Source organism: Alligator sinensis, unplaced genomic scaffold, assembly GCF_000455745.1.
Source record: "Alligator sinensis unplaced genomic scaffold, ASM45574v1 scaffold690_1, whole genome shotgun sequence".
Taxonomy (NCBI): domain Eukaryota; kingdom Metazoa; phylum Chordata; order Crocodylia; family Alligatoridae; genus Alligator; species Alligator sinensis.
The window spans coordinates 634,778-655,654 of NW_005842372.1; the positions used below are offsets into that span (position 1 = coordinate 634,778).

The 20,877-nt window shown below is 46.5% G+C and overlaps 1 protein-coding gene across 4 annotated transcripts in view; it reads left to right on the plus strand.

Moving 5' to 3' along the window:
- Nucleotides 1–20,877, plus strand: part of RALY (RALY heterogeneous nuclear ribonucleoprotein) — a 433,843-nt gene that overhangs the window by 263,152 nt on the left and 149,814 nt on the right. The window contains exon 1 of one of the 4 annotated variants that reach the window (XM_025210752.1): nucleotides 11,395–11,413. The exons of the other annotated variants lie outside the window; for them this stretch is intronic. The gene's annotated coding sequence lies outside the window, so the exon portion shown is untranslated. Of the gene's footprint in view, nucleotides 1–11,394; nucleotides 11,414–20,877 lie in introns of those variants that run through there. 4 annotated transcript variants of the gene reach the window in all.

Below are 20,877 nucleotides of genomic sequence, written 5' to 3' on the forward strand. Positions count from 1 at the left end.
TAAGGGAGAGAGTGGGGCAGGGGCTGGGGCAGGCATTGCCCAACGGTAGAGGCAGGGTGTGGGACAGAGCCACGGCTCATCCAGGGAGTGCAGGGGGGAGGGTGTGTGCCCCCCAGATCTTCATGGGGCAGGGTGGGAGGGCTGCAGCTGTGGGCCGGAGCTGGGGCTGTGCCAGGCTCTTCTTGGTGGGGGCTGGGCTCAGGGCAGGTGGTGGCAATGCTGGGAGAGGGCTACTGGGGGGGAGGGGCTGCAGCCACTTCAAATTTCACCGTAAGCCCCCACAACACCCTCTCCCAGTGCCGCCGCTGCCCACCCGGCACAGACCCGGCTCAACCCCCGCTTCCACCCACACCCCCCAGAAGAGTTGGAGATGCACCAGGTGGGCGACAGTGGCACTGGGAAGGTGGGTTGGGGGGGCTACAGCAAAATTTGGGGTGACTGCAGCCCCCTCCCAGTGCTGCCACCACCTACCCTGAGCCCAGCCCCCACCACGAAGAGCCCAGTGCAGCCCCAGCTCCAGCCCACAGCTGCAGCTCACCCACCCCACTCCGCGCATATCTAGGGGGCACACACTCCCCTGTGCCCTCCTGGGTTGTGCACAGCAGCAGGAGCTGCCCCTTCCCCCCCCCCCCAGTTTCCCTGGACAAGCTATGACTCCATCCCATGCCCCATTCCACCCTGGCTCAGCAGCGCCTGCCCCAGCCCCTGCCGCACTCTCTCCCTCACCACAGCGGGCATTGATCTGCCCCACCCACACCCCCTCCCTCCCCCCTCCTTTTCCAGCACAACAGATTTACCAGCTGCATCCAGCTGTATCAGAAATTGGATCGGTATTGGCCAATGTGCCTCCTTAAAAATCAGCTATCAGTATCAGCCCCAAAAATTTCTATCTGTGCACCCCTAGTGTTCAGTCCACCAGACTTCTCCCTCTCTTTCTCTCAAACACACATACTTGTCAAACCTAGACATTGTTTTACAAGAACTGAGACAAGTCAATTTACAGGTGTATGCACATATTATGGTTGTTGCTTCAACCTTATTTTTAATGGTACAATCCACTCTGTTGCTATAGTTTCAGCACTAATTGATCATGGTGTGGGAAGCAAAGTGACTCCTTGGAGGAAAAATAGCATAATTATGTTTGGAAGGAATTAATAATAATAACAATAATGATGATAATAATAGCCCAGGCCCTGGAGTTCAGTGCTGCTGTTTTGTGCCACTCTGCCAGCAGATTCTATCCATAAAGACACAAAGCAATGAGCACAAGAAGGGCTCCCCTGATTCTCTGCAATTTCTCATCTCTGTTGTGCCATAATAGCAATATCTCACTCTTTTACACATTTTTTTTCTGTAGTAGTTCTCAAGGTACTTTGCAAAGAAAGTTAATTCATTATCCCCATTTTACAGATGGGGAAACTGAGGCCCATAAAGACCTCTGAGATGTGAGCACTCATCTAAGCTTACACAGCAAGGCAGTAGCAAAACCTAAAGAGGATCCAGGTCTTCTGAGTCCCAATGCAATGATTTTTTTTTTCCAGTCTGTTGCACACAGGACTTTTGTAGTTTCCTGTGAAGCACAGCTTCCATATCATCCTCTAGAAACCATTGCCCACTGATGTAATGCAAAGCATCCCTCAGGCTCATGTAGTTAAAACTGGGAAGCAGCCTGGCACACAGCAGGGCCAGTTGTAGAAGGGATGTACTGGCCACTTTTGCACCCTACCTCCTGAGCAGCAGTGGACTTTCCTTGCCTAGGATCCTGCTGAGAATCTAGGGTGTTATTTCTGATGGGGATTATTCACTCTTATCATAAACAGGCTAGTGCATCCCTACTGCAGCCCATTAGCAGAGAACCCTTTCACAATTCATTTACTTGTGTAAGTGCTTATGAAATAAAAATAAATGCTGAGGGGATTCTTCCTCCTAATGAATAGGCCTGTGAAGTGTGTGTATATAGTGCAGCATCTTACAAGTCCATCTTGGTGTTTTTTAGGTGGGAGAATGAAAGTTGTAATGAGTAAAATATTGATTTTCCATAAAAGGGCTTTAATCAAATGCCCTGACACCACAAGGGGGATAGCGCTCTGCTACAACACCAAATTACACTTCATATACCATCTATTTTTCAAACACTGTATAAATGAGCCTGCCCACCGGATATATGAGCACACCTAAATGTCATACATCACTGGAAATAAGAACGCCGCTGGTATCTTGGTAGGGAATGGAACAACCAATACTACTATGAGCCTGTGGAAAAGCAAGCCTTGTTTTTCCTTGTGACAGGTGCTGCAGCCTGAGTAAGGCTGTGTCAGGAAGGAACTTGCTCTGTGATTTTCTTCCTTGTGATTTTCCAGTTTTTCCTCAAGCATTATAAGATTGTTTTCTTTCCTTGCCATGTATCAGCTGGCTTAACTTGGGTAGGCTGGGTCTCCCGTTATGAAGAGAATATGATATAAACAGAGAAGCTTGGCACTACGTGTGCTCCGCTTTGCTCTTAATTTTCCCTGCACAGTGGAAGCCGTATGTCTGTGGTCAGATGATTCACGAACTCTTGAATACAGCTCTGTAAAGGCCTTAGGGCTGAGGTAGTTGCATGAAGAGGCAAAAAGCTCTATCATCCAGATCAAAGAAAGGATTGTTACCTTTAATTTGCCTCATGAATTGTTTATGTCACAATATAAACCAACAAGTCTTTGATGACTCAAAGAGGGTCAGCAATGGGGTTCCTGGATCTATTTCACTCTCTTTTTGTCAGTTGCGTGCGTGAAGTTGGCCCTCTCTGTTCCCCCTTCTCCAGATTCATTTGGAACCTTTCCTAGGTTGCTAAACAGGAAGCTTGTGCTTTACCACGATGTTACCTATATTCAGAAAGGAGAAGCCAACTTGTCCTTTGTGCTTCAGGCAGAAGATGAACCTTGAATGGGGGTTAGAAAACAAGAAACAAAATACCCAATTTAAAAAATAGAGAGGAAGAAAGAGAAGATTCAGACAAATAGTCCACTTCGTAAGGTAATTATACCATCGGAAAAACTCTTCTGAGTTTCCAGAGACTAATCACAGTAGGTAACCATGATCCAAAGAAATCTTCCTTGACCTTGAGAAATGGCAGTATATCATTTGTATGATTTCTATGGTTGCTGCTCCATTCACCAGGAGACCATTAGGTGTTCTGTCACTGTTGTGATTACATTAATTGTGGATTTTCCTGTTTTAGACTTCTACATAGCAGGGTAGGCCATGAGCAGGCTGTCATCTTCCACCCCAGTTGGGTGAACATAGTGTGAAAACTCAGCAGAACAAGCTGGGGTGCCACCACTGGAGTACTCCACACCTCTGCTATGGCACTGGCCTTTTCAGTGGCTGAGTACTGTGCACCTGTCTGGGCTGTGAGCACTCATACCTAATGCATGGATGTCCAATTAAATTCTGCAGTGTGTACTATCTCCAGAACCCTGAAAGCTACACCAATTCAATAGTTACTGGTGCTGGCCAATATTGCTTCTCCAGACATTCACCACAGTGAAGCTACATAGAGAGGGTGTCCACATGAATGACAACCCAGACCTCACCATCTAAAGAGATTTAAAGAACCTCTTAGCTCACTGCTTGGTCTTCCAGAAACCTTTGTGGACACATGTACAAGCCCTTGTAGCATACAATAGTGTAGCAGATTGGAGGAAAGTGTGAAATGAAACCACCATTCGGAATAAACATCTAATTTCTGACCCAACAATAAAGCCTCCTGGTTTTCACCTTCCATAAAAAACATGGACAGTTCTAAATTGGATCCCAATCAGGCATGGCTGCTGCAGTCACTTTATGCACAAATGGTGTATTAGGAGTTCTGTAAAATGTGACTGTGGCAATCCTGATCAAACTATGGACCACATAACAGCACTCTGTCTTCTATACAAATTTAACAGTGATATTGTAGAGATAAATTTCCTTTCCTAATGCTTCCCTAAAGCATTAGACCAGTTAACTAACCTTAAACTGGACTTAAGTTGTTGTTCTAAGTTAACCATATTAAAGAACAAGAAGCATTAGTATGCTCCCTTCCCCATGGGTGACTGGTGCTGCCTTAGTCAGGGGGGCATGTGTCTCCCCCCCCCCCTACAGCTGCATCTGGGAGTAGCTGCAGCCACTTCAGGAAGCAGCTGCAGTGATCAGCCAGCACCTGCAGGGGGGGCACCGGCGCACCCACCTGCCCCCCAGCCCATCACCTAAGCAGCAAGCATGGCTGGTCAGGGGGTGCACCTACATTCTCAGGGGGTGCACGTGCACCCCTGTATGCCCCCTACACATCACTACTGCCCTTCTCCACCAGTGACCTCCTGTGCTTCTACAGCACAGTGCTGTGGTAGCCGATTTGATTTGGAGGAGATTCGGCCTGATTCGGTGGCTGAATCTCTGCATCCAAATTGAATAGGGAGACCTATTAAAAGATCTGAATCAATTCCAAAGCCTTCAAATTAATTTGGAGAGATTTGGAGATTTGCAAGGCTTGCAGGAAACAGAAACTGAGAAGAGAGAGGTGAATGGGGTGATCTTCCATATATGGAAATGCTGGAGGGGGCGAGGGGAAGTCTGGTCTGATATTGACATCTATAGCTGGCCAGCAAGTGTGAGCTTTCTCTGGGTTCCCTTTCAATCACAGTGCTCTGGGGGAAAGATGAAGAAACACCATATCAAGCTGTCAAGTAATCTGTGCCTTTTGTGAGCTGTCTCTCTCTTGGACCAGCAGCATCTGAAAGGCTCTGGCTTGCTATCTAGCCTCTTGCTAGCTAGTCTCTCTTCTTGTAAGTTGTATTCAGTCCTTTCCTACTTACCCTTGCCTACAATCCCTATTGTTATCCCTATCCATTCCTTTGAACTTATTCTTCCCCCAAACCTCTTATTTCTTCTTGTTAGTCTGTCTTGATTCTTTCCCCCCACAAAAACAAATCTGTGTTTTCCCTGACAGTGTGTCATCACTGTGCAGGAAAGCACATCATATATTACACACACACACACACACACACACACACACATTTTGCAGCACACCAGACATTATGATGTGTGGTGGAAAGGCAGGTGCCAGGTCTTTTGGCAGTGGAGAGAGATGGGGCAGAGGGAGAGCTGCAAGTTCCCCCCCGCCCCAAATATAGGGGTGGGGGAACTTTCCTTCGTTCCTGGCAGTGATGAGTTTTCTGCTGCTAGTGGGAGCGAGGAAGTGGTATCGGTACCTGCACATGCACCACCACCACTAACCAGCAGCAGCATGACATTCTCCACCCCAATTTCAGTTCCAAGCATGTGTCTTCCAGGGCCAGAGGAGGAGCTGGATCTGGAAGCAGAGGAGCTGAGGGCCATAGCAAAAGAAATTCTGGGGAAGGAGGGGGAATCAGAGTTTGTGCTCCACACCCCTGAAAGTTCCCATAGAGGCAGGTCTCCTTCTCTGGAAGGCACTTTGGAAGAGTTGTGGGAGCAGGTGGCTCATCTTCTCCTGTTGTTGTGCCTCTGCTTGGTGAGGAGGGGACTAATGCAGGATCCCCACCCTCAACCCAGAAGCAGGTGGGTAGTGTAATGTGGGATCATTTTGAGGTGGCAGATGATCCCAGGTATGCTACCTGACAGCACTGCCAAAGGCAAATCAGCCAGGTCAAGGACATGAAACACTTCACCACCACAGCGATGCTGCTGCATCTCAGGGGACAGCACTGCCTTGTCCTTGTTCCTCCTCAGCCTGGCACCAGTGGGAGTGTACCCAAAAACAAGTCCCCCTCTCACTCCAAAGCCCCTGTCCCCAAGAAACAGAGGCAGGCCACCCTGGACCAGTGAGGGAAAGGCAGAGACAAAGGGGGGCCTGTTCCGAAGGTGAGTGAGGTCACCCAGAGCATTGGGAAAATGCTTGCTCTGGATGGCCAGCTCTTTTCCTTTGTTCAGCGTCCAGGGTTCAGGCAGCTCACAGCGCTTTTGGCCCCATCATACCAAGTGCCCGCACGCACCACCTTTAGCAGGACAGTGGTGCCCTCCCTGTATGAGCCATGCAGGGAGTATTTGAGGGAGGAGCTGTGGAAGGCAGGGCCACAGGTAGCCTTGTACTTCACCTTAGACATCTGGAGCAGCCAGGGTGGAGATCATGCCTACCTCTCCCTCACAGGGCACTGATGCAATCAATCAGGGTATCAGTGGGCTCTCCTTCAAGTGGAGGTGATAGATAGGTCCCACATGGAAAGGGAGATCATGGTGGCCATGAACCTCATGGTGCAAAGGTGGCTCATTGGGCAGGGCGAGCTCACCCATGGGTTCAGAGTCACCAACAATAGAGCCAATATGGTCAAGACGGTGCATGATGCCAACTTTGTTGGCATCTGCTGTGTGGCACACAAGTTCCACCTCATAGTCAAGGATTCCTTGGAGGGGGGCAGGGCTCCCAATGCTGGCACTGTCACTACCAGTCAGCTTATTTCAAAATGCAGGAAGGTGGCGGGCTACTTCCACCGGAGCATCAAGGGGGGAAAGATGCTGCAGGACAAACAGGCAGAGCTGAGCATCTTGCAGCACAAAATCATGAAGGATGTGGAGACTCGGTGGAACTCCATATACCTGATGCTGGAAAGGCTGGTCGAGCAACAGAAGGCCATCCATGAGACGACCTTGGTTGGGGGAGACTGGGATCAGCAGCCCTCTTAACAAAACTGAGTGGGATACTATCTCCCAATCTTGGTGCTCCTCAAGCCATTCCCTAAGGCCACCAAGAGCCTCAACACTGGCGATGCCCTCCTTAGTCAGGTGATTCCCAAAGTAAAGGAGCTTGAGAATGAAATGGAGAAGTTCCAGGGGATCAGTGTTCCTGGCTGGGGCAAGCTGCTTTCACCAGAGGTGCAGGCACTGGTGAAGCAGCTGAAGGAGGGCATCAAAAAACAGCTGTATCCCTTGCAGACCAGTATGGTCCACATGCTGGCAGGCATGTGCAACCCAAGGGTGAAGGGGAGCATCTGCAGCAGCAAAACCCTCGATCACTGGACAGAGGTGCTGGTGAACAGAATCAGGGTGGCAGAAGGGCAGAGGCAGGGGGACATGGAAGAGGGGGATCCATTTTTCAGTTCCAGCACTCCAACCACAAGCCACCCTCCTCCACCACAGCTACTGCCAATGTGGGCCAAAGACATGGCTTCAATGTTGGGGTCCAGAATCACCAGACCCCACCATCAGGCAGGTAGCGTGGAGGTCTTGGTGGATAGGTATCTCTCCGAGAATGTGGAGCTACTGCACTGCGACCCCTAGCCTATTGGGCAACTCACAGCCAGATGTGGCAGGATCTGACCACAGTTGCCCAGGAACACCTGTCCTGTCCACCAACCAGTGTTCCAAGCGAGAGGGCGTACAGCACTGCTGGTGATGTTGTGACACCCCACCACACCTCCTTGGATCCTAGTTTGGTGGTGCAGCTGGTGTTCCTGAAGGTGAACCTCCCACTGCTGGGGTTCCCCAAGCTCCACCTGCAGAAGGAGTACCACCCTCCTCACTCTGCACCTATTTCATTTTTTTTATTTGCTTGAGGTGCACTTTCACAGAAACCCCTGAACCACTCTGCCTGAAACCTGGCAGGCCTCATACCTGCACAAGGGGCTACCATCCCTGCTGCATTCATCTTGCTCTACCTTAACACACACAAGTAATATGAGTTTTGCTTTCAACAGTTTGAGGGGCACTTTCACAGAAACCCCTGCACCTATCTCCTTGAAACTTGGCAGGCTTCATGCCCTTAGAAGGGGATACCATCCCTGCTGTTTTCATCTGAATCTGCAAAAAAATGACAAAGTTATAGGTATTTTAGTGATTCCCCATTATAGTCTATGGCCAAATCTCTGAATTGGGGCCAAATCTCCGAATCCAAATCGACTGAATCGAATCAAGACAGTGATTTGAATCACCAAACTGAATCACTGTCCCTCTGAATTGGCCAAATTCTAATCAAATACTTGCTGCTTCACACAGGCGTACTGTTCAGAGTCATGCCCCCTTGCTGTAGAGGTCAAATTTTTACCTCAGGTCCTTTTGTAGGGATGAATCTGTTGCCCAGCAAAATGTCACCTGTTAAAAAGAATAGTGTGAACACATTAGGATAGAAAACACCACAGGCAGAAAATTAATGTCACATGGTCTATTGATTAGATGTGGGGTAGGGGGGGAAGGACGCAGGACTCCTTGGAGCAGTTGCCTTTTGGGTAACTAATTAACTGAGTGACCTTGAAATCATTACTTTCTTGCTTTGTGCCTACAGGCCAACACAAGTCAATGGAAATACCTGCATTGCCTAGTAGGCTATGGTCAAATGTTTAATGACTTCATCATTAAAATAACAATACTTGCCTAAGCTTCATCCTTTCCAGCTTTCAGGATCAGACCCCTTCCCTCTGAAAGTCAATGGAAGTTTTCCTGGAGTGTAGACTAGAATCTTACCCCTTGCTCCCTCACCAGTGTATTCTCAGGTTTAGTTAATGGACATAATACACACTTGCTTTATTCTAGCTCCTAGACAAATCAAACCAGTAACATAAATAAGAGAAAGCTTCAGTGGTAGAAAGTAGACATACCCCACCCCCACTTCTACAGAGAGTCACTGTCCACTGAAAGGGCAGCCAGGAGCTTGCTGCTGCCTCAATGCTTCTTCATGGTATCTTCTTCCCTTGTAGCTCCTAGGAAGCACTGGCTCCACTCTTAAACAGCAAATAATCTTAGAAGGGTGACAATAGAAGCAGTATTGCCAGTCTCCTCTGGAAGGCAGTGAGTCTTAGAGCTGGGGAGGAATGCAGCTTGGACCTATGTGAACCTAGTCCAGTGAACAAAATTTTGTATTCCCTCCCCCTCACTGTAAATCAGGAAGAACTCCATAGAAGTCCATAGAGTTGTAAGTTGTAGACACAAGGATTGGGGCTGTTACCTTCTGATCTCCAGCAGAAAGGCACTATACCTGTGTAGCATGATAGCTAAGACAATAACTCAAGTCCTTGAAGCTTCCTGTTCAAAGGTATTTATGGTAATAATAGCACCATTTGGTCAGCCAGTGTGCGATCACTATATAAATAAAATTCTAATTGTGTGCAGGGCAGATGGCCAAAGTGGGAATCCACTAGGCTTTTTTTCTACTGTGAGGAAGGAAGAACACCAAAACTTAATTAAAGGCAGCAAATGCTGATTTCTTTAATTAAAAGGACTTCAGTAACTCCAAAACAGATGGTTGATTTCTCCTCTTTCTTAAGAGTATATTTGAAATATGAAGAGATATGGAAAAAATAGACAAAACTTCATTGCCCTTTTCTCGGTTATTCTAGTGGTAAATATTTCCAGTGTATGGGTGAGATCCACAGCTGATACAAATCAGTACCATTCCACTGACTCCAATTAAGCTATGCCAATTTATACTAAGTAATGTTGTGGCTCACCATATTTTATATAATATAAATTAAACTTGTAGCCACTCAGGCCTAGTGGACATCAGCTGATGTTTAAACTCTGCATGTCCACAGGCCATAATCTAACCTCAGGTACACCAGTATCAATCCAGTGTAACTCTTGGAATTTCAGTGAAGTTACACCAACATCACTGAGATTAGAAACTGACTACCTGTATCCATTAAGGAGATTGCTTTATACTGAAAAAGGAGCAAGGATTACAGAGGGACAGGAGGGACACAAGCAGCTGTTCAGTTCAAGCCTAGTGGATTTGACACACAATTATAGTACTGGGTTTCTTGAACACCAGTCTCCCTACCTGAGAACCATGGGTGGAAAGAACTGTTCCATGTTAATACATTTGTAACTGTTCTTCTTGGCACTGTCAGCAGCAACAAGTACCAGGTTCAGATGTGTCAAGGTTACTCTTCTGCCCTGTCCAAAATTCAGGATCTCCCTCTCACTCCATACCTACAAATCTGTATTTAACCTTCATACCAAAGCCCAGATCTTTAGCTAGTGTAGCTTGGCCAACACTATGAAGATCATCAGAGTCTGGTTGATTATACGTCATAAGGAACTGGCCTCAAGATTTTACTGTTTAAAACAACCTTCTCTGGTATTAAATCCCATTTCAAGATTCATCGTTAATATCTTCATGTGTTTCATTAGAACTGGGTTCATGACAGTAATGAGTGCAGTAGATTTTTTAATAACAGTAAAGTTTCACTGAAGGAAAGATTTTTTTCTATGAATAAATTAGTTGGTTCTGGTATATATGATTTGCTTAAAGGGAAGAACTGTGCCATCCTGTAAATTTAAACCGTGCTGTCAACTCTTATGATATTATTCCAATATTTGGAGTTTTTCTTAGAGGCTCCATTCCTGGAATAATTGATTTGTGAGAATACTAACATTCTGCACCAGCTCGGGCCTATGCTAGTGAGCACCCAATGAAGCATGTCATCCCTGCTCTCCACATGCTGTGCCCCAAAATGGACATAATGTATATGCCACAGAACTACACCAGGTGTGTGCAAGCAAGTGCTCCTGAGACAGCAAGCTTACCAGCATGTACCCGATGCCACGTTGTTAGCTTCGTTACATCTATCCAGGTAGAGAGCATATGGCACAGGTACAACTTGGCTGCTTCACTGCGGCAGTCACTCATGCATTCTTGAGGCAGCATAGATATGTCCTGAGGGTACATTTGGTTCTCTTCCTAGTCATCTGTGTGTCCAGATTTGGTCACCTATATGGCACTTCTGGCATTTACACACTACTGGAATTATTTCCTGGATGCACAATCCTGCATGTATAGGCACCTGTGGTTGCAGGCAGACTGGGCATATGCAGTAGGCTCTGTACTGGCCATATACCTTGATGGTCATGTGTATAAGCTCCCTGTGGATGCATAGTGGCCTTAGATTCCTGCAAATGTAGTCGACTAAACCCAGGACTATCAGGACTTAAAACTCAGGTAGTCTGCTTTTCCCCTGCCACCAAAAAATTCTAACAGCAACACAGAGAGCAGATGGATGAATACATTATCAGTTAACCCATTTGCTCTTAAAACTGGAAAACCCATCTGCTCCAGGATCTTTTCTTCGATGAGTGCATCACTGGCCTTCCAAAGATGGCAAGGCCTGAAGTTTAGTGGAGGAGCCATTCTGTTATGAGCCTACTCATAGTCCTCCTGGTCCATGTCACTCCTGTTGACCATGTTGCCCTCCAAGACCCCCTTGGCATCCTGGATTCTCTTCTACCAGCCCTCAGTACCTCTGTTTTGGCCTAGCACTGATATCAGTCCTGGTAGCGCCCACAAGTGGAATCTCCACTGTGATCCATTTATAAATGGCCTGATTTAATTGGTTCTTTCTGCAGGACCTCTGGGAACCATCTTCCCTCCAGACACTTCCAACTAGTGGAGTATTTCATGGATCCAGACATTTTTGTCATTTACTTGGTGGGTGAGTCGGTACTCAAGGGTTTTGTGCTGCTCTCAAGAAGCCAAATTTGCTGGGAGGGGGGGAGAAAGAGGGAGGGGGAGGAGCAGGGAGAAGAAGTGTTCATCAGATATTGGCAGCAGCTTGCCTTGTACCTAGCTTTTAATATTTCAGGCCTCACATAGCCCCTGGGACCTCAAGGAGGTAGAACTGAGAGAGATTCACAGAGAGGTCACATCAGGGAGGCAGGAGGTTAGAAGCAAAGCCTGTGGGATGCTGGTGGGGTTGACTAACTCCCCAGGGGGGTAAATGTCATTGTGAAGTGTCAGGGTTATTCCGATTTCATCCAAGATCATACTTGATACAGTTTGCACCAATTTGTAGCTTTATAGCATTGCACATTTTCTGTTCACTCATATTTTATGTTACTTTTAAGGCACTTACAGCTCCATAAACATTACGTCTGCCCATACATCCTCATTTCCCTGCGTGTACCCATGACTGATTATTATTAACTTAAATATAAATAGCTCCACTACTCAGCTGCAAAGCAAATTCAGGCTGGCAGCCTCTCCTGAAGTGCCTTTACCCATGAGATGCTCTCCTCCTTCAAAAGGAGATAAGAATGTCTCTGGGTTTGGGGTTTGATTGTTGCTAACATGACAACAGACAGCTGTCGCTTGCTGCTTAGGAACCAGCTCACTTGAGAAGAGTTTGAATGTAATGCTCTTGACCTCGAGGTTCACATTTTACTTGAGCAAAGTAAACAATGAATTGGAGAAGCCAACGAAAGCTTTGCCTTTGGGAGCGATTTCAAGCATTTCTGGGAGCCACTCAGTCTCCGTGGTTTGCATTATTATTTTACACTTTCACTGCGTTCCTCTTTCTCCCTCCCCTCACCCTGCTCTGGAATCGGGTATTTTTCATTTATTTATTTATTTGCTTTGGTTTAAATCCAGTTGTCTTTCTTTTGCAGCAGGGAGCTGATAAAATACTACCACAGGGAATCAGTATTCCAGAGTTCTCCAGCCTGGATTTCATTTGTCTCATTGCTTTTCCTATTAAAAATCAGGCTTGCTTGTGTGGTACCGTTTATAAACACCCTGCAAGGTGCTTCCCCACCCACTATCACCCTTCTAGTGGAATCAAGCTTGAGTGTTTGGATCCATTTCGGAGTTTTCTTAACTGCTTTTGTTTGGATTGGGCTGGTTTGTCCTTTCCTGTCACACGTAATTTCTGTTAAGATGGCTCATTTTTCTTAGTGGTAAATGGAATTGCAGAAAACAGATAAGTTCTCTTGTTCTTCTCCTCAGATGAATCATCCTGCCTTCCTTTTTGCATCATATTTGCTCTCCGGGTTTACTGTAGCCTTAGCTCCACAATAAATACTTTTGCAGGCACCATGCTCTGTAAATCTAACCCAAAAAACTGCAAGCTTTAAAGGAGCTCTGTCAATTCATGCATTTTCTTTCAACTTCACTTCTGTAGCTGATGCAGTAATACCTGAGATGATGCTCTGGGTTGTATATTTGAGCTCTTTACCTAATTTTAGCAAATGTGTAGAAAAGACAATGATGCTACAGCATGACGTTGCCATGGCCAAATTATGGATGTAAAATTCAGAGTACTAGTATGAACAACAGGGTATCCCTGTAGGTAAACTACAAGACTAGGAATACATCTACACTGTTGTGACTGAAGTATACAACAGGCATTCTTAAATTACTCTTAAACCAGCCAGTTCAGGTAGTGGCAGTTGTCAAACCATGGCAACATGGAGCTCACCACAGGCTGCAAACCCCATCTATGGTGCATAATTCTTGTGTGGTTAGCCTGTATTAAGCACTTTTCTGCCACAGCTAAATTATTGCTGGTACCCAACCTAGCTAGTTTGGAGCTTACTTGGGTATGTTTATATTATTCTGTAATCACTTCAGTGTAGACACACCTTCAACATCTGTATAGCAAATGCATTCAGGAGATAGCTCAATCCATCTGCAAAGTGCAGAAACAAGCCTCTAACGTTTAGCTTTTGTGTGTGCAAAAGGGAAACTGGCTTTTCACAAAATAGGTCCTACATATTCATTGACCAGCAATTAAAAGTCTAAGAGGAACATATGCCCTCATTGTGATCTCACTTTTCCTAATGTAAATGTAGGAGTAATGTAGGAGTAATTCCACTGAAGTTAGTGACGTTGCATCCTACATAAAACTGAAATAAGTGAGAAGGGAACCAGGCCCAGAGGCAAGGTGATGACAAAGTTATTCATTGTTGTAACTTATTTGTATTGTGGCCTCGCCTAGGAGCCACAGTTATGAACTGGGATTCTTTTTGCCAGGAGCTGTTCAAATACAGAACAAAAAGACCATCCTACCCCAAGAAGTTTACAACCTAAGCACAATTACTAGAAAGTACATAACAATCTGAACTGGATCGTGCTTGAAGCTTCTATGATTCTTGTCGCTGGGATTTTCAAACAAGTAGGTATAGGGCACCTAACTCACTTAGGTTCCTTTGTACCTCCCATCCTGCTTGATGTATTACCATTAAACAGTATGGAAAAGGAAACTAGGTTACTCAGTTTCCTTTAATCTCCCTCATCAGTTTCATTTTCCAGTTCACATTCCCTACTATGGGTCTATTGTCATTAGGGGTTTACAACACTGCAGGGAAAGGCTGAACACCATTAAAAAACTTATTAACTAAAACCAAAAAATCATAGAGGCATTTCTTTTTATGTCTGGTTTTATATCTCCCCACCTTCTCATTATTTTTTAAAACAAAATCCAAATTCTATGTCTGGAACAAATTGATCATGTCCCTTTAATTCTGGAAGCTGAGTAACATTTCCTGTCAGGTCAGCCTTTGAAATGGTTAAGAATGGTTAGCCCTGCTGCTGTTTCTGCTCTTACTGCTGTCTGTAACTATCCGTTGGGCCTCAGCTAGCACAGCCTGATATATTTCTTGGTGGAATTTCATGAGAGATATGCACCATTTGCTCCAAGAGGAGAGTTATTTTACATCATCACTTTAATAAAAACTGTCTTAGTGATATGAGCCAATGAGATGGGGCTGGGGTCAGATCAGGAGGCTTTCTGACCAAACCCTAACTGCATCTGCATTAAAAAAAAATGCCTGAATTGGTTTAAAAAGGCCTCTGGAAATCTCAGGCTGCTAGCTATTTGTTAAGTAACATAAGGATAATTAGAAAGTGACAGATCCTTACTGCCTGTTAAACTTCTGTCTCGCCCTTCCCTGGGACTTCTGTGCCCCTGCATGGTCCCTGCACCTGCCCCCAACAGTGAGCAGGGCTCTGTTTCTGAATTGCTGGATGTTCTTATTTGGCCCTGTTGGACGTGGAAGAAATGGGATTACAACTATCTTCACTTTATATTTTTGCTGGTTGAAAACTGAAGCTGGGCAGTTGCAGAAACTTGTCCATGAAGATTAGTTCTGGTGAATAAGTGCCTTCCCTTCTCCTTCAATCAGGGAGAGGAGGGTCATTCCACCCCTTCAGTGGAAAGAATGAAGCAGCCTTCAGAGCAGTGACTTGCAGCAAACCAGTAGTGTAATTTGGGGAGCGAGGAAGGTTGAGCGAGGCACAAGCCCAGGGCGCTGATTCAGAGGGGGCACATGAATAGCAGCCCACAGGGAGTCAGTGCCACCGCGCCAGCAGCCCGTGTTCAGGGAGCTTGCACTGAGGCAGCAGCAGCTCATGCCACTGTTACTGCCACAGCAGCAGTGGCCCTTGTGTAAGGAGGTAAGGGCTTGTGTGGACATGTGTGGACCCTCCCCACACATGTACTGCGCAGGGTCATACCTCTGCAGCAGACCTCTGGAGCCATTTCACCAGCCCAGGATAGATGGAACACACTTCACTCTGTCTCTGCCCCCCGTGCATTCTGTGCAGCACAGGGGACAAGCACAGCTAGTTCGGAGGCAGCTATGAAGAGTGTATGCCATCTACGGATTATTCAGAAACCAAGGAACCCCCACTATCCCGCTGGATCCTTTTCTAGCTGCTTTGAATATGACAAGCCAGTGTTTTGGCCCATAGCAAATATCAACCCTACATACCTTCCAGCTCTTGCTGGGTTGCAGGAGGGCAGATGTGACTCACTTTTATTGAATGTCACTTTTTATAAAGAACAACCTCTTTCACTCCTGGATTTTCTTGGCAAATGTATAGCAAGCCCTGGCCTCCTTGGCATCCTATTAATGAGCTATCATGAACAGAGCAAACGCCAAATCACTCATTGTTCCTCAGTTGTGTACGGCTGAGAACAGCAGAAGCCAGGGCGTGGAAGAGATTATTCCACAAGACTGAAGTGAAGTTTTGGAGGTCAGATGTCTGTGGCACAAAGGAATTAATTGGAATGTTATTGTTATTGGAGAGAGAGGCTGAACAGACTTCTCAGGTACAACCCCCCACCCCCACCTCCACCCCATACTTCACAGCAGCGTCTCACTTTACCCCTGTACAGGGAGAAAGTAGAAGCTCACAGGGTCCGTAAGGACCCAGAAATCCATAAGAGGAAGTGGGGAGAGGGGGTCCTACAGTTCTCCAGGCTCCAGTCTGAAATGTGTTCAGACTTTGTTTCCCTCTTCCCCACCTCCCTGGTGGCTCCATGGCTGGGTAGAAACTTGGAAAAAGGCATGCATCTATTGACTTAAGTAGCTCCCTTTGGGAACCATTCAGTAGCTGGTTCCCATTGTGCAGTTTGAACAAGAGGTATATAGGCCTAACTGTGGCATATAATGAAGCCTGAATCAAATTCAGAGCCAGGGACCTTTGTGCAGACAGGACCACTGTGGTCCTCTGAAAAACACTATCCAGCCCTACCCAGGCAGTACTTTATTCAGTTGTATCGTTAAAAACTGAGTCTCATCTCCTCTGTCTGGCTTTGTTCACTTCAGGGAGGACACACCCAGTGTTGGCTGAAGTAAATGAGGGCTGCCTTTTGGATCTGCACCATGAAAATATACTGTGGTATCATAACTCAGACAGGCTAATTATTTCGATGCAGAAAGCCCAGCCCCAGAATAAATCCTTCAGCTTTCCTGGGTGGGAAATCTTGGTCCATTCATTTTTAATAGCTCTTGTAAATTAAGACTCTGGTATTTTTTTAAAAACCCTTCTCTTCACATCTCTCATCATTTGTAAATGCATTATGTAAGCCTCTAATTCCTTTAATCTTTCTAGGCAGAAGATGTCCAAGCTGCAGTAAGCTTGGTAAAGGTGTGGTAATCTCACCAAACGCCTCAGTAATGCTATCCTCTTCTGTGCTACCTGGTAGCTTTTAGGGATTTTTCACAGCAGTATGTAGGTACAGAGCCAAGCACAGTGGAACTCCAGATGACTTACAGCCTTTAGTTGCTGCTCTCTCACAAATAATATATAATAAATCTCTGGTAACGAGAACAAGGCATAAAAGATATTGAACCCCACATTGCTAAGAAAGTAGAAGTCAAATCCTCAATGGTTTGTAACTATAATTTTTACATCTGGGGCACCAGCTGCCCAGCTGCAACTTCCCTCCCACCTGGAGTGGCGCAGCAGGGGCAGGACCAGGAGGAGAAGCTGCTGCTGGAGGTGAGGGTTGCTAAGCAGCACCCAGGCAGCTGCAGCCACACTGGGAGCAACCCCACCAGAGGCTATATGCACTGGCCGGGGCTGGGACTAGGGTCAGGGCTAGTGCCAGCAGGCACAGACAAGAGTGCAGTGATGGCTTCCCTGGGCCAAGCTCAACCCCATGCAGACTAACATAGGGGCAGCCACAGGCCAGATCCAATCAATGGAAGGGATCCCCACCTTGGGCCAGATCCAATCAAGTGGTAGGCCAGCTTTGGCCCACAAGCCATATTTTCTTCATCCCTGCTTTACACACACACCTGGAAGCTATAGGGATGGGCTTTGGGCTGTTCAGTTAGAACCAAGGGCCAGACTTTTCCTGAAAAAAAGGTATTTAGATCCAGCTTTCAGTCATCTGCAAAATTAAAAAAACATTGTTATTAATTGTTAATCAGTACCTCTTTCTAGCCAGTTTAGTCCCAAACTGCTGGTGTTATCACTAAAAGACTATAGCAGGAAAAAATGTCATGGACTAGGGGAAGAGCTGCTGAATGAGACTGAGTGTAGTCGTTCAGTGTAGCCCTGTGTTGTTAGGTACTTCCACTCTTCTCAATCAGTTCATTTTTACTGATCAAAGAAAGCATCATTTTCAAAGAGAGGATTGAATTGTGCCTTGCAGTGCAAAACTTGTATGGTTCAGGTGGCCACCTGGGCATATGGAGACAGGTAGTTTGAAAGGTGAGTTCAGGTTTTTATAAACTATTAACTTTTTTAACTGTTTAAACTATCAACTGTTGTAATTTAGACGTCCCTAATTTTCTGGGGGGTCTGATGTTGTTCCAGCGAGATGAATAGCAAAACTTAAGTTCAGTGCAGCAAGATCAGACTTCATGCTGAGAGCCTGCATCTTCACTCCCTTGCACTTACATGTTGACATGTACTTCAGTGTACATTAAGAGTGAAATGCTATCACTGGTGTGAGTGTGCTTCAGTAGCATTTAGTATTTGCTTTATCTAGGTGTATAGTTGTATTATCAGTCTGAATAACAAGGGACTGTGTGAAATTATAAGTGCAAATGGGGTGAAGACAGAAGGGACTGGTGCTCATTCTCAGAAATCCCTCTTCACATATTGTGGGGTATGATTTGAAAGGGATGTAATGAACAGTCCACAGGGTCTCTTGTATCCTGTTCCAAAGAGAAACGTAGACTGACAAATCACACAGGGAGAGGGCACTAGTGCCATACAAACACCAAGGCAAAAATATATCAGTTTATACTAGTAGAGGTCCTGTTACATATTAGTCAATGAGCCATTGCCGCCCTTCAACCGCTGCCATCCATACAGGGCAGACTTTCACAGTCTGGTGCTTGAACCCTCTAACACTGCATTCTGATTCCTAATCTCCTGCAATACAGTGGAGATGCCTGAGTCACTTTATAATGACTCCCTGTGTACACTGCCACCAGAACTGACTTAAATTCTAACATTTCTGAATCTTCCAGCTTAATAGCAACAGGGTGACCCCTCTGGACCATCTGTAGACCTGCTGCTCTACGGATAAACATCTCTTTGCCACCAATTCACCCTGGCATTTATTTTCCACTAGCAGATCATTATCTGGGAAGAACTTATAATATTATTAACAGTCTTGCTTAAGTATTTCAAACCATGAGGAAGTGGAGATATACGGCTATATAAGTGTAACCTTTCTGCTGAGCACCTGTCTGCAGCAACAAGGGTCGGGTTCAATTTCAGGGATACTAAATCTATTTTACCTTGGCTTGAGCCCCAACCCAGTCTACCTGGGAAACACTAGATAAAACACTAGGGTGTCCAGTAAAACCAATCACCCTTCTGTCACTCTTCTCTCGCAAGCAGTGTAAACACGAAAACCAAATTTATTACAAAACATAAAGAAAAGACAAAAGTAAACACTTACTATAATTTTAAAACACTACAAACTACAAAACAAAGTCTATAGGTGGCACCCTCCATGGGGGGCGGGGGGCGGGGAGGGTGTTTACCCATACTCAGGCAGTCTGGGATTTAGGACTCCCCAAAAGGTAGTTCTGGGGGTTTGCACCCCTATACCAGCTCTTCAGCAATGGGCTGGAAAGTGGGGCCCACACTGGAGAGTCCAATGAGCTGCTCTAAGGGTCCACTGAGCTGCAGGGAGCTGCTAGAGAACATAGGTCCTTCTGTGCTGCAAAGGGCCCCCTGTTGTTCCTTGAAAAGCTGTTGCACTGATCCTCATTTGCACATGGTAGATTTGAGGGGTGAACAGCAGTTTTCCTCAGCACATTGCACCCAAAGTTTTTAGTCCTAATCCCAGGTCTGCTGGGGCAGGAAACTGCAAAAGAACTCAGAGAAAACCCAGCCTAACAGCAAAAGAGCCTGACCAGCAACCAGCACCAACTGCACTGCATTGGTCAGGACACAGAGTCACAAAACCAACATGTGCTAGATCCAGAACATGCCAGGCCCAGATACACAGCAAACAAACGTACAGTAGGGCTCAGCAATACAGCTATGCTGAGACACAATCACTGTAAAACAAAAAAAGGGGGACTCAGGCTTGTCCTGCACCCAGGCCTGAATGCCAGGCCTACCTGGCTGTGGCCTGGACACACAGCCTCAGCCACACTGCTAAGCTGAGACCTAAGAGCTAGGAAATAACAAAACAGGGGGCCAGGCCTATTTTGGCTTGAGCCTGAACTAGAACTAACACCCAACCACTCCACTTGGTTAGGGCACAAACTGCAAAACAGATAAAAGAAGGCCCAGGCCTATTTCACTGGGCCTGGACCAGGCAGCAGAAAGCCAACCAGGTCTATACACTAGGGATGTGCAAAGCGGGCCCTATTCGATTCAGATTCAGCCCAAATCAGGAGCAGTGATTCGATTTGTTGATTTGGATCACTATGCCTGATTCGATTCGGCCGAGACCGAATCAGACATAGATACAGCTTTAAAAGTTTTTTCTACATACCTCAAGGTACCAGCGCTGCTCATGAACACTTTGATGCTGGCAGGAATGGAGCATCCCACAGGAGCGCGGGGGGCCCCCCACATGCTCGACGGCAAACCCGGAAGTGGAGCAGAAGTACTTCTGGTCCATTTCTGGGTCCACTGGGCAGCACATGGGGGGGGCCCCCCACACCCCCCCAACTTGGCAGTCGGCTGCAGGAGGACCCCGGGTGCGCCCCCCCTGAGCCCAGGAGGCACCAGTCACCAAGCTAGGGGGACATGGGGGCCCCCCAGCGTGATCCCCGGCAGACCCAGAAGTGGACCGGAAGTGCTTTTGGTCCATTTCCAGGTCTGCTGCCAAACGCATTGGGGAGCCCCCCCCCGTCCGATTTGATTTGGAGAGATTAAAGAGTCCTCTGATTTGGTTTGGATTCAGAGATTTGGCCACTGAATTGGGGCAAATCTCCACTAAATCGAATCAAGGACCAAAGCTTTGCACAGCCCTACTATACACCACTGAGGCCTGAATAAGCAACAAGAAGTGTCAGGGCTTCATCCTGACCCAAATCTGCCAGCCAACATATGGCTGGGTTCAGCCCCATAATAGTGGGCTGAAATGCAGAAGCTGATAAACAGCAAAAAGGGCCCAGGCTTATGGCTGCAGCCTGGACATGTAGTCTCAGCTATACAACAATACTGAGACACTAGCTGCTAGTACCCCGTTCCTGGGCAGTCTGCACTAGGGGAGGATACACTCATGGCATCCTCCCACTCAAGGCCTATGTAGCCAAAACAGCCAGGAAAACACATAGCTGGGGTTCAGCAACACAGCTATGCTGAACCCAAAATAAGTTGCAACAGCAACTAAAACATGCCAGGCTCTCAGCCCTGGCCCAGAGCATGCCAGCACAACTGCTAGGCTCCAACCTTGGCCAGTTTGC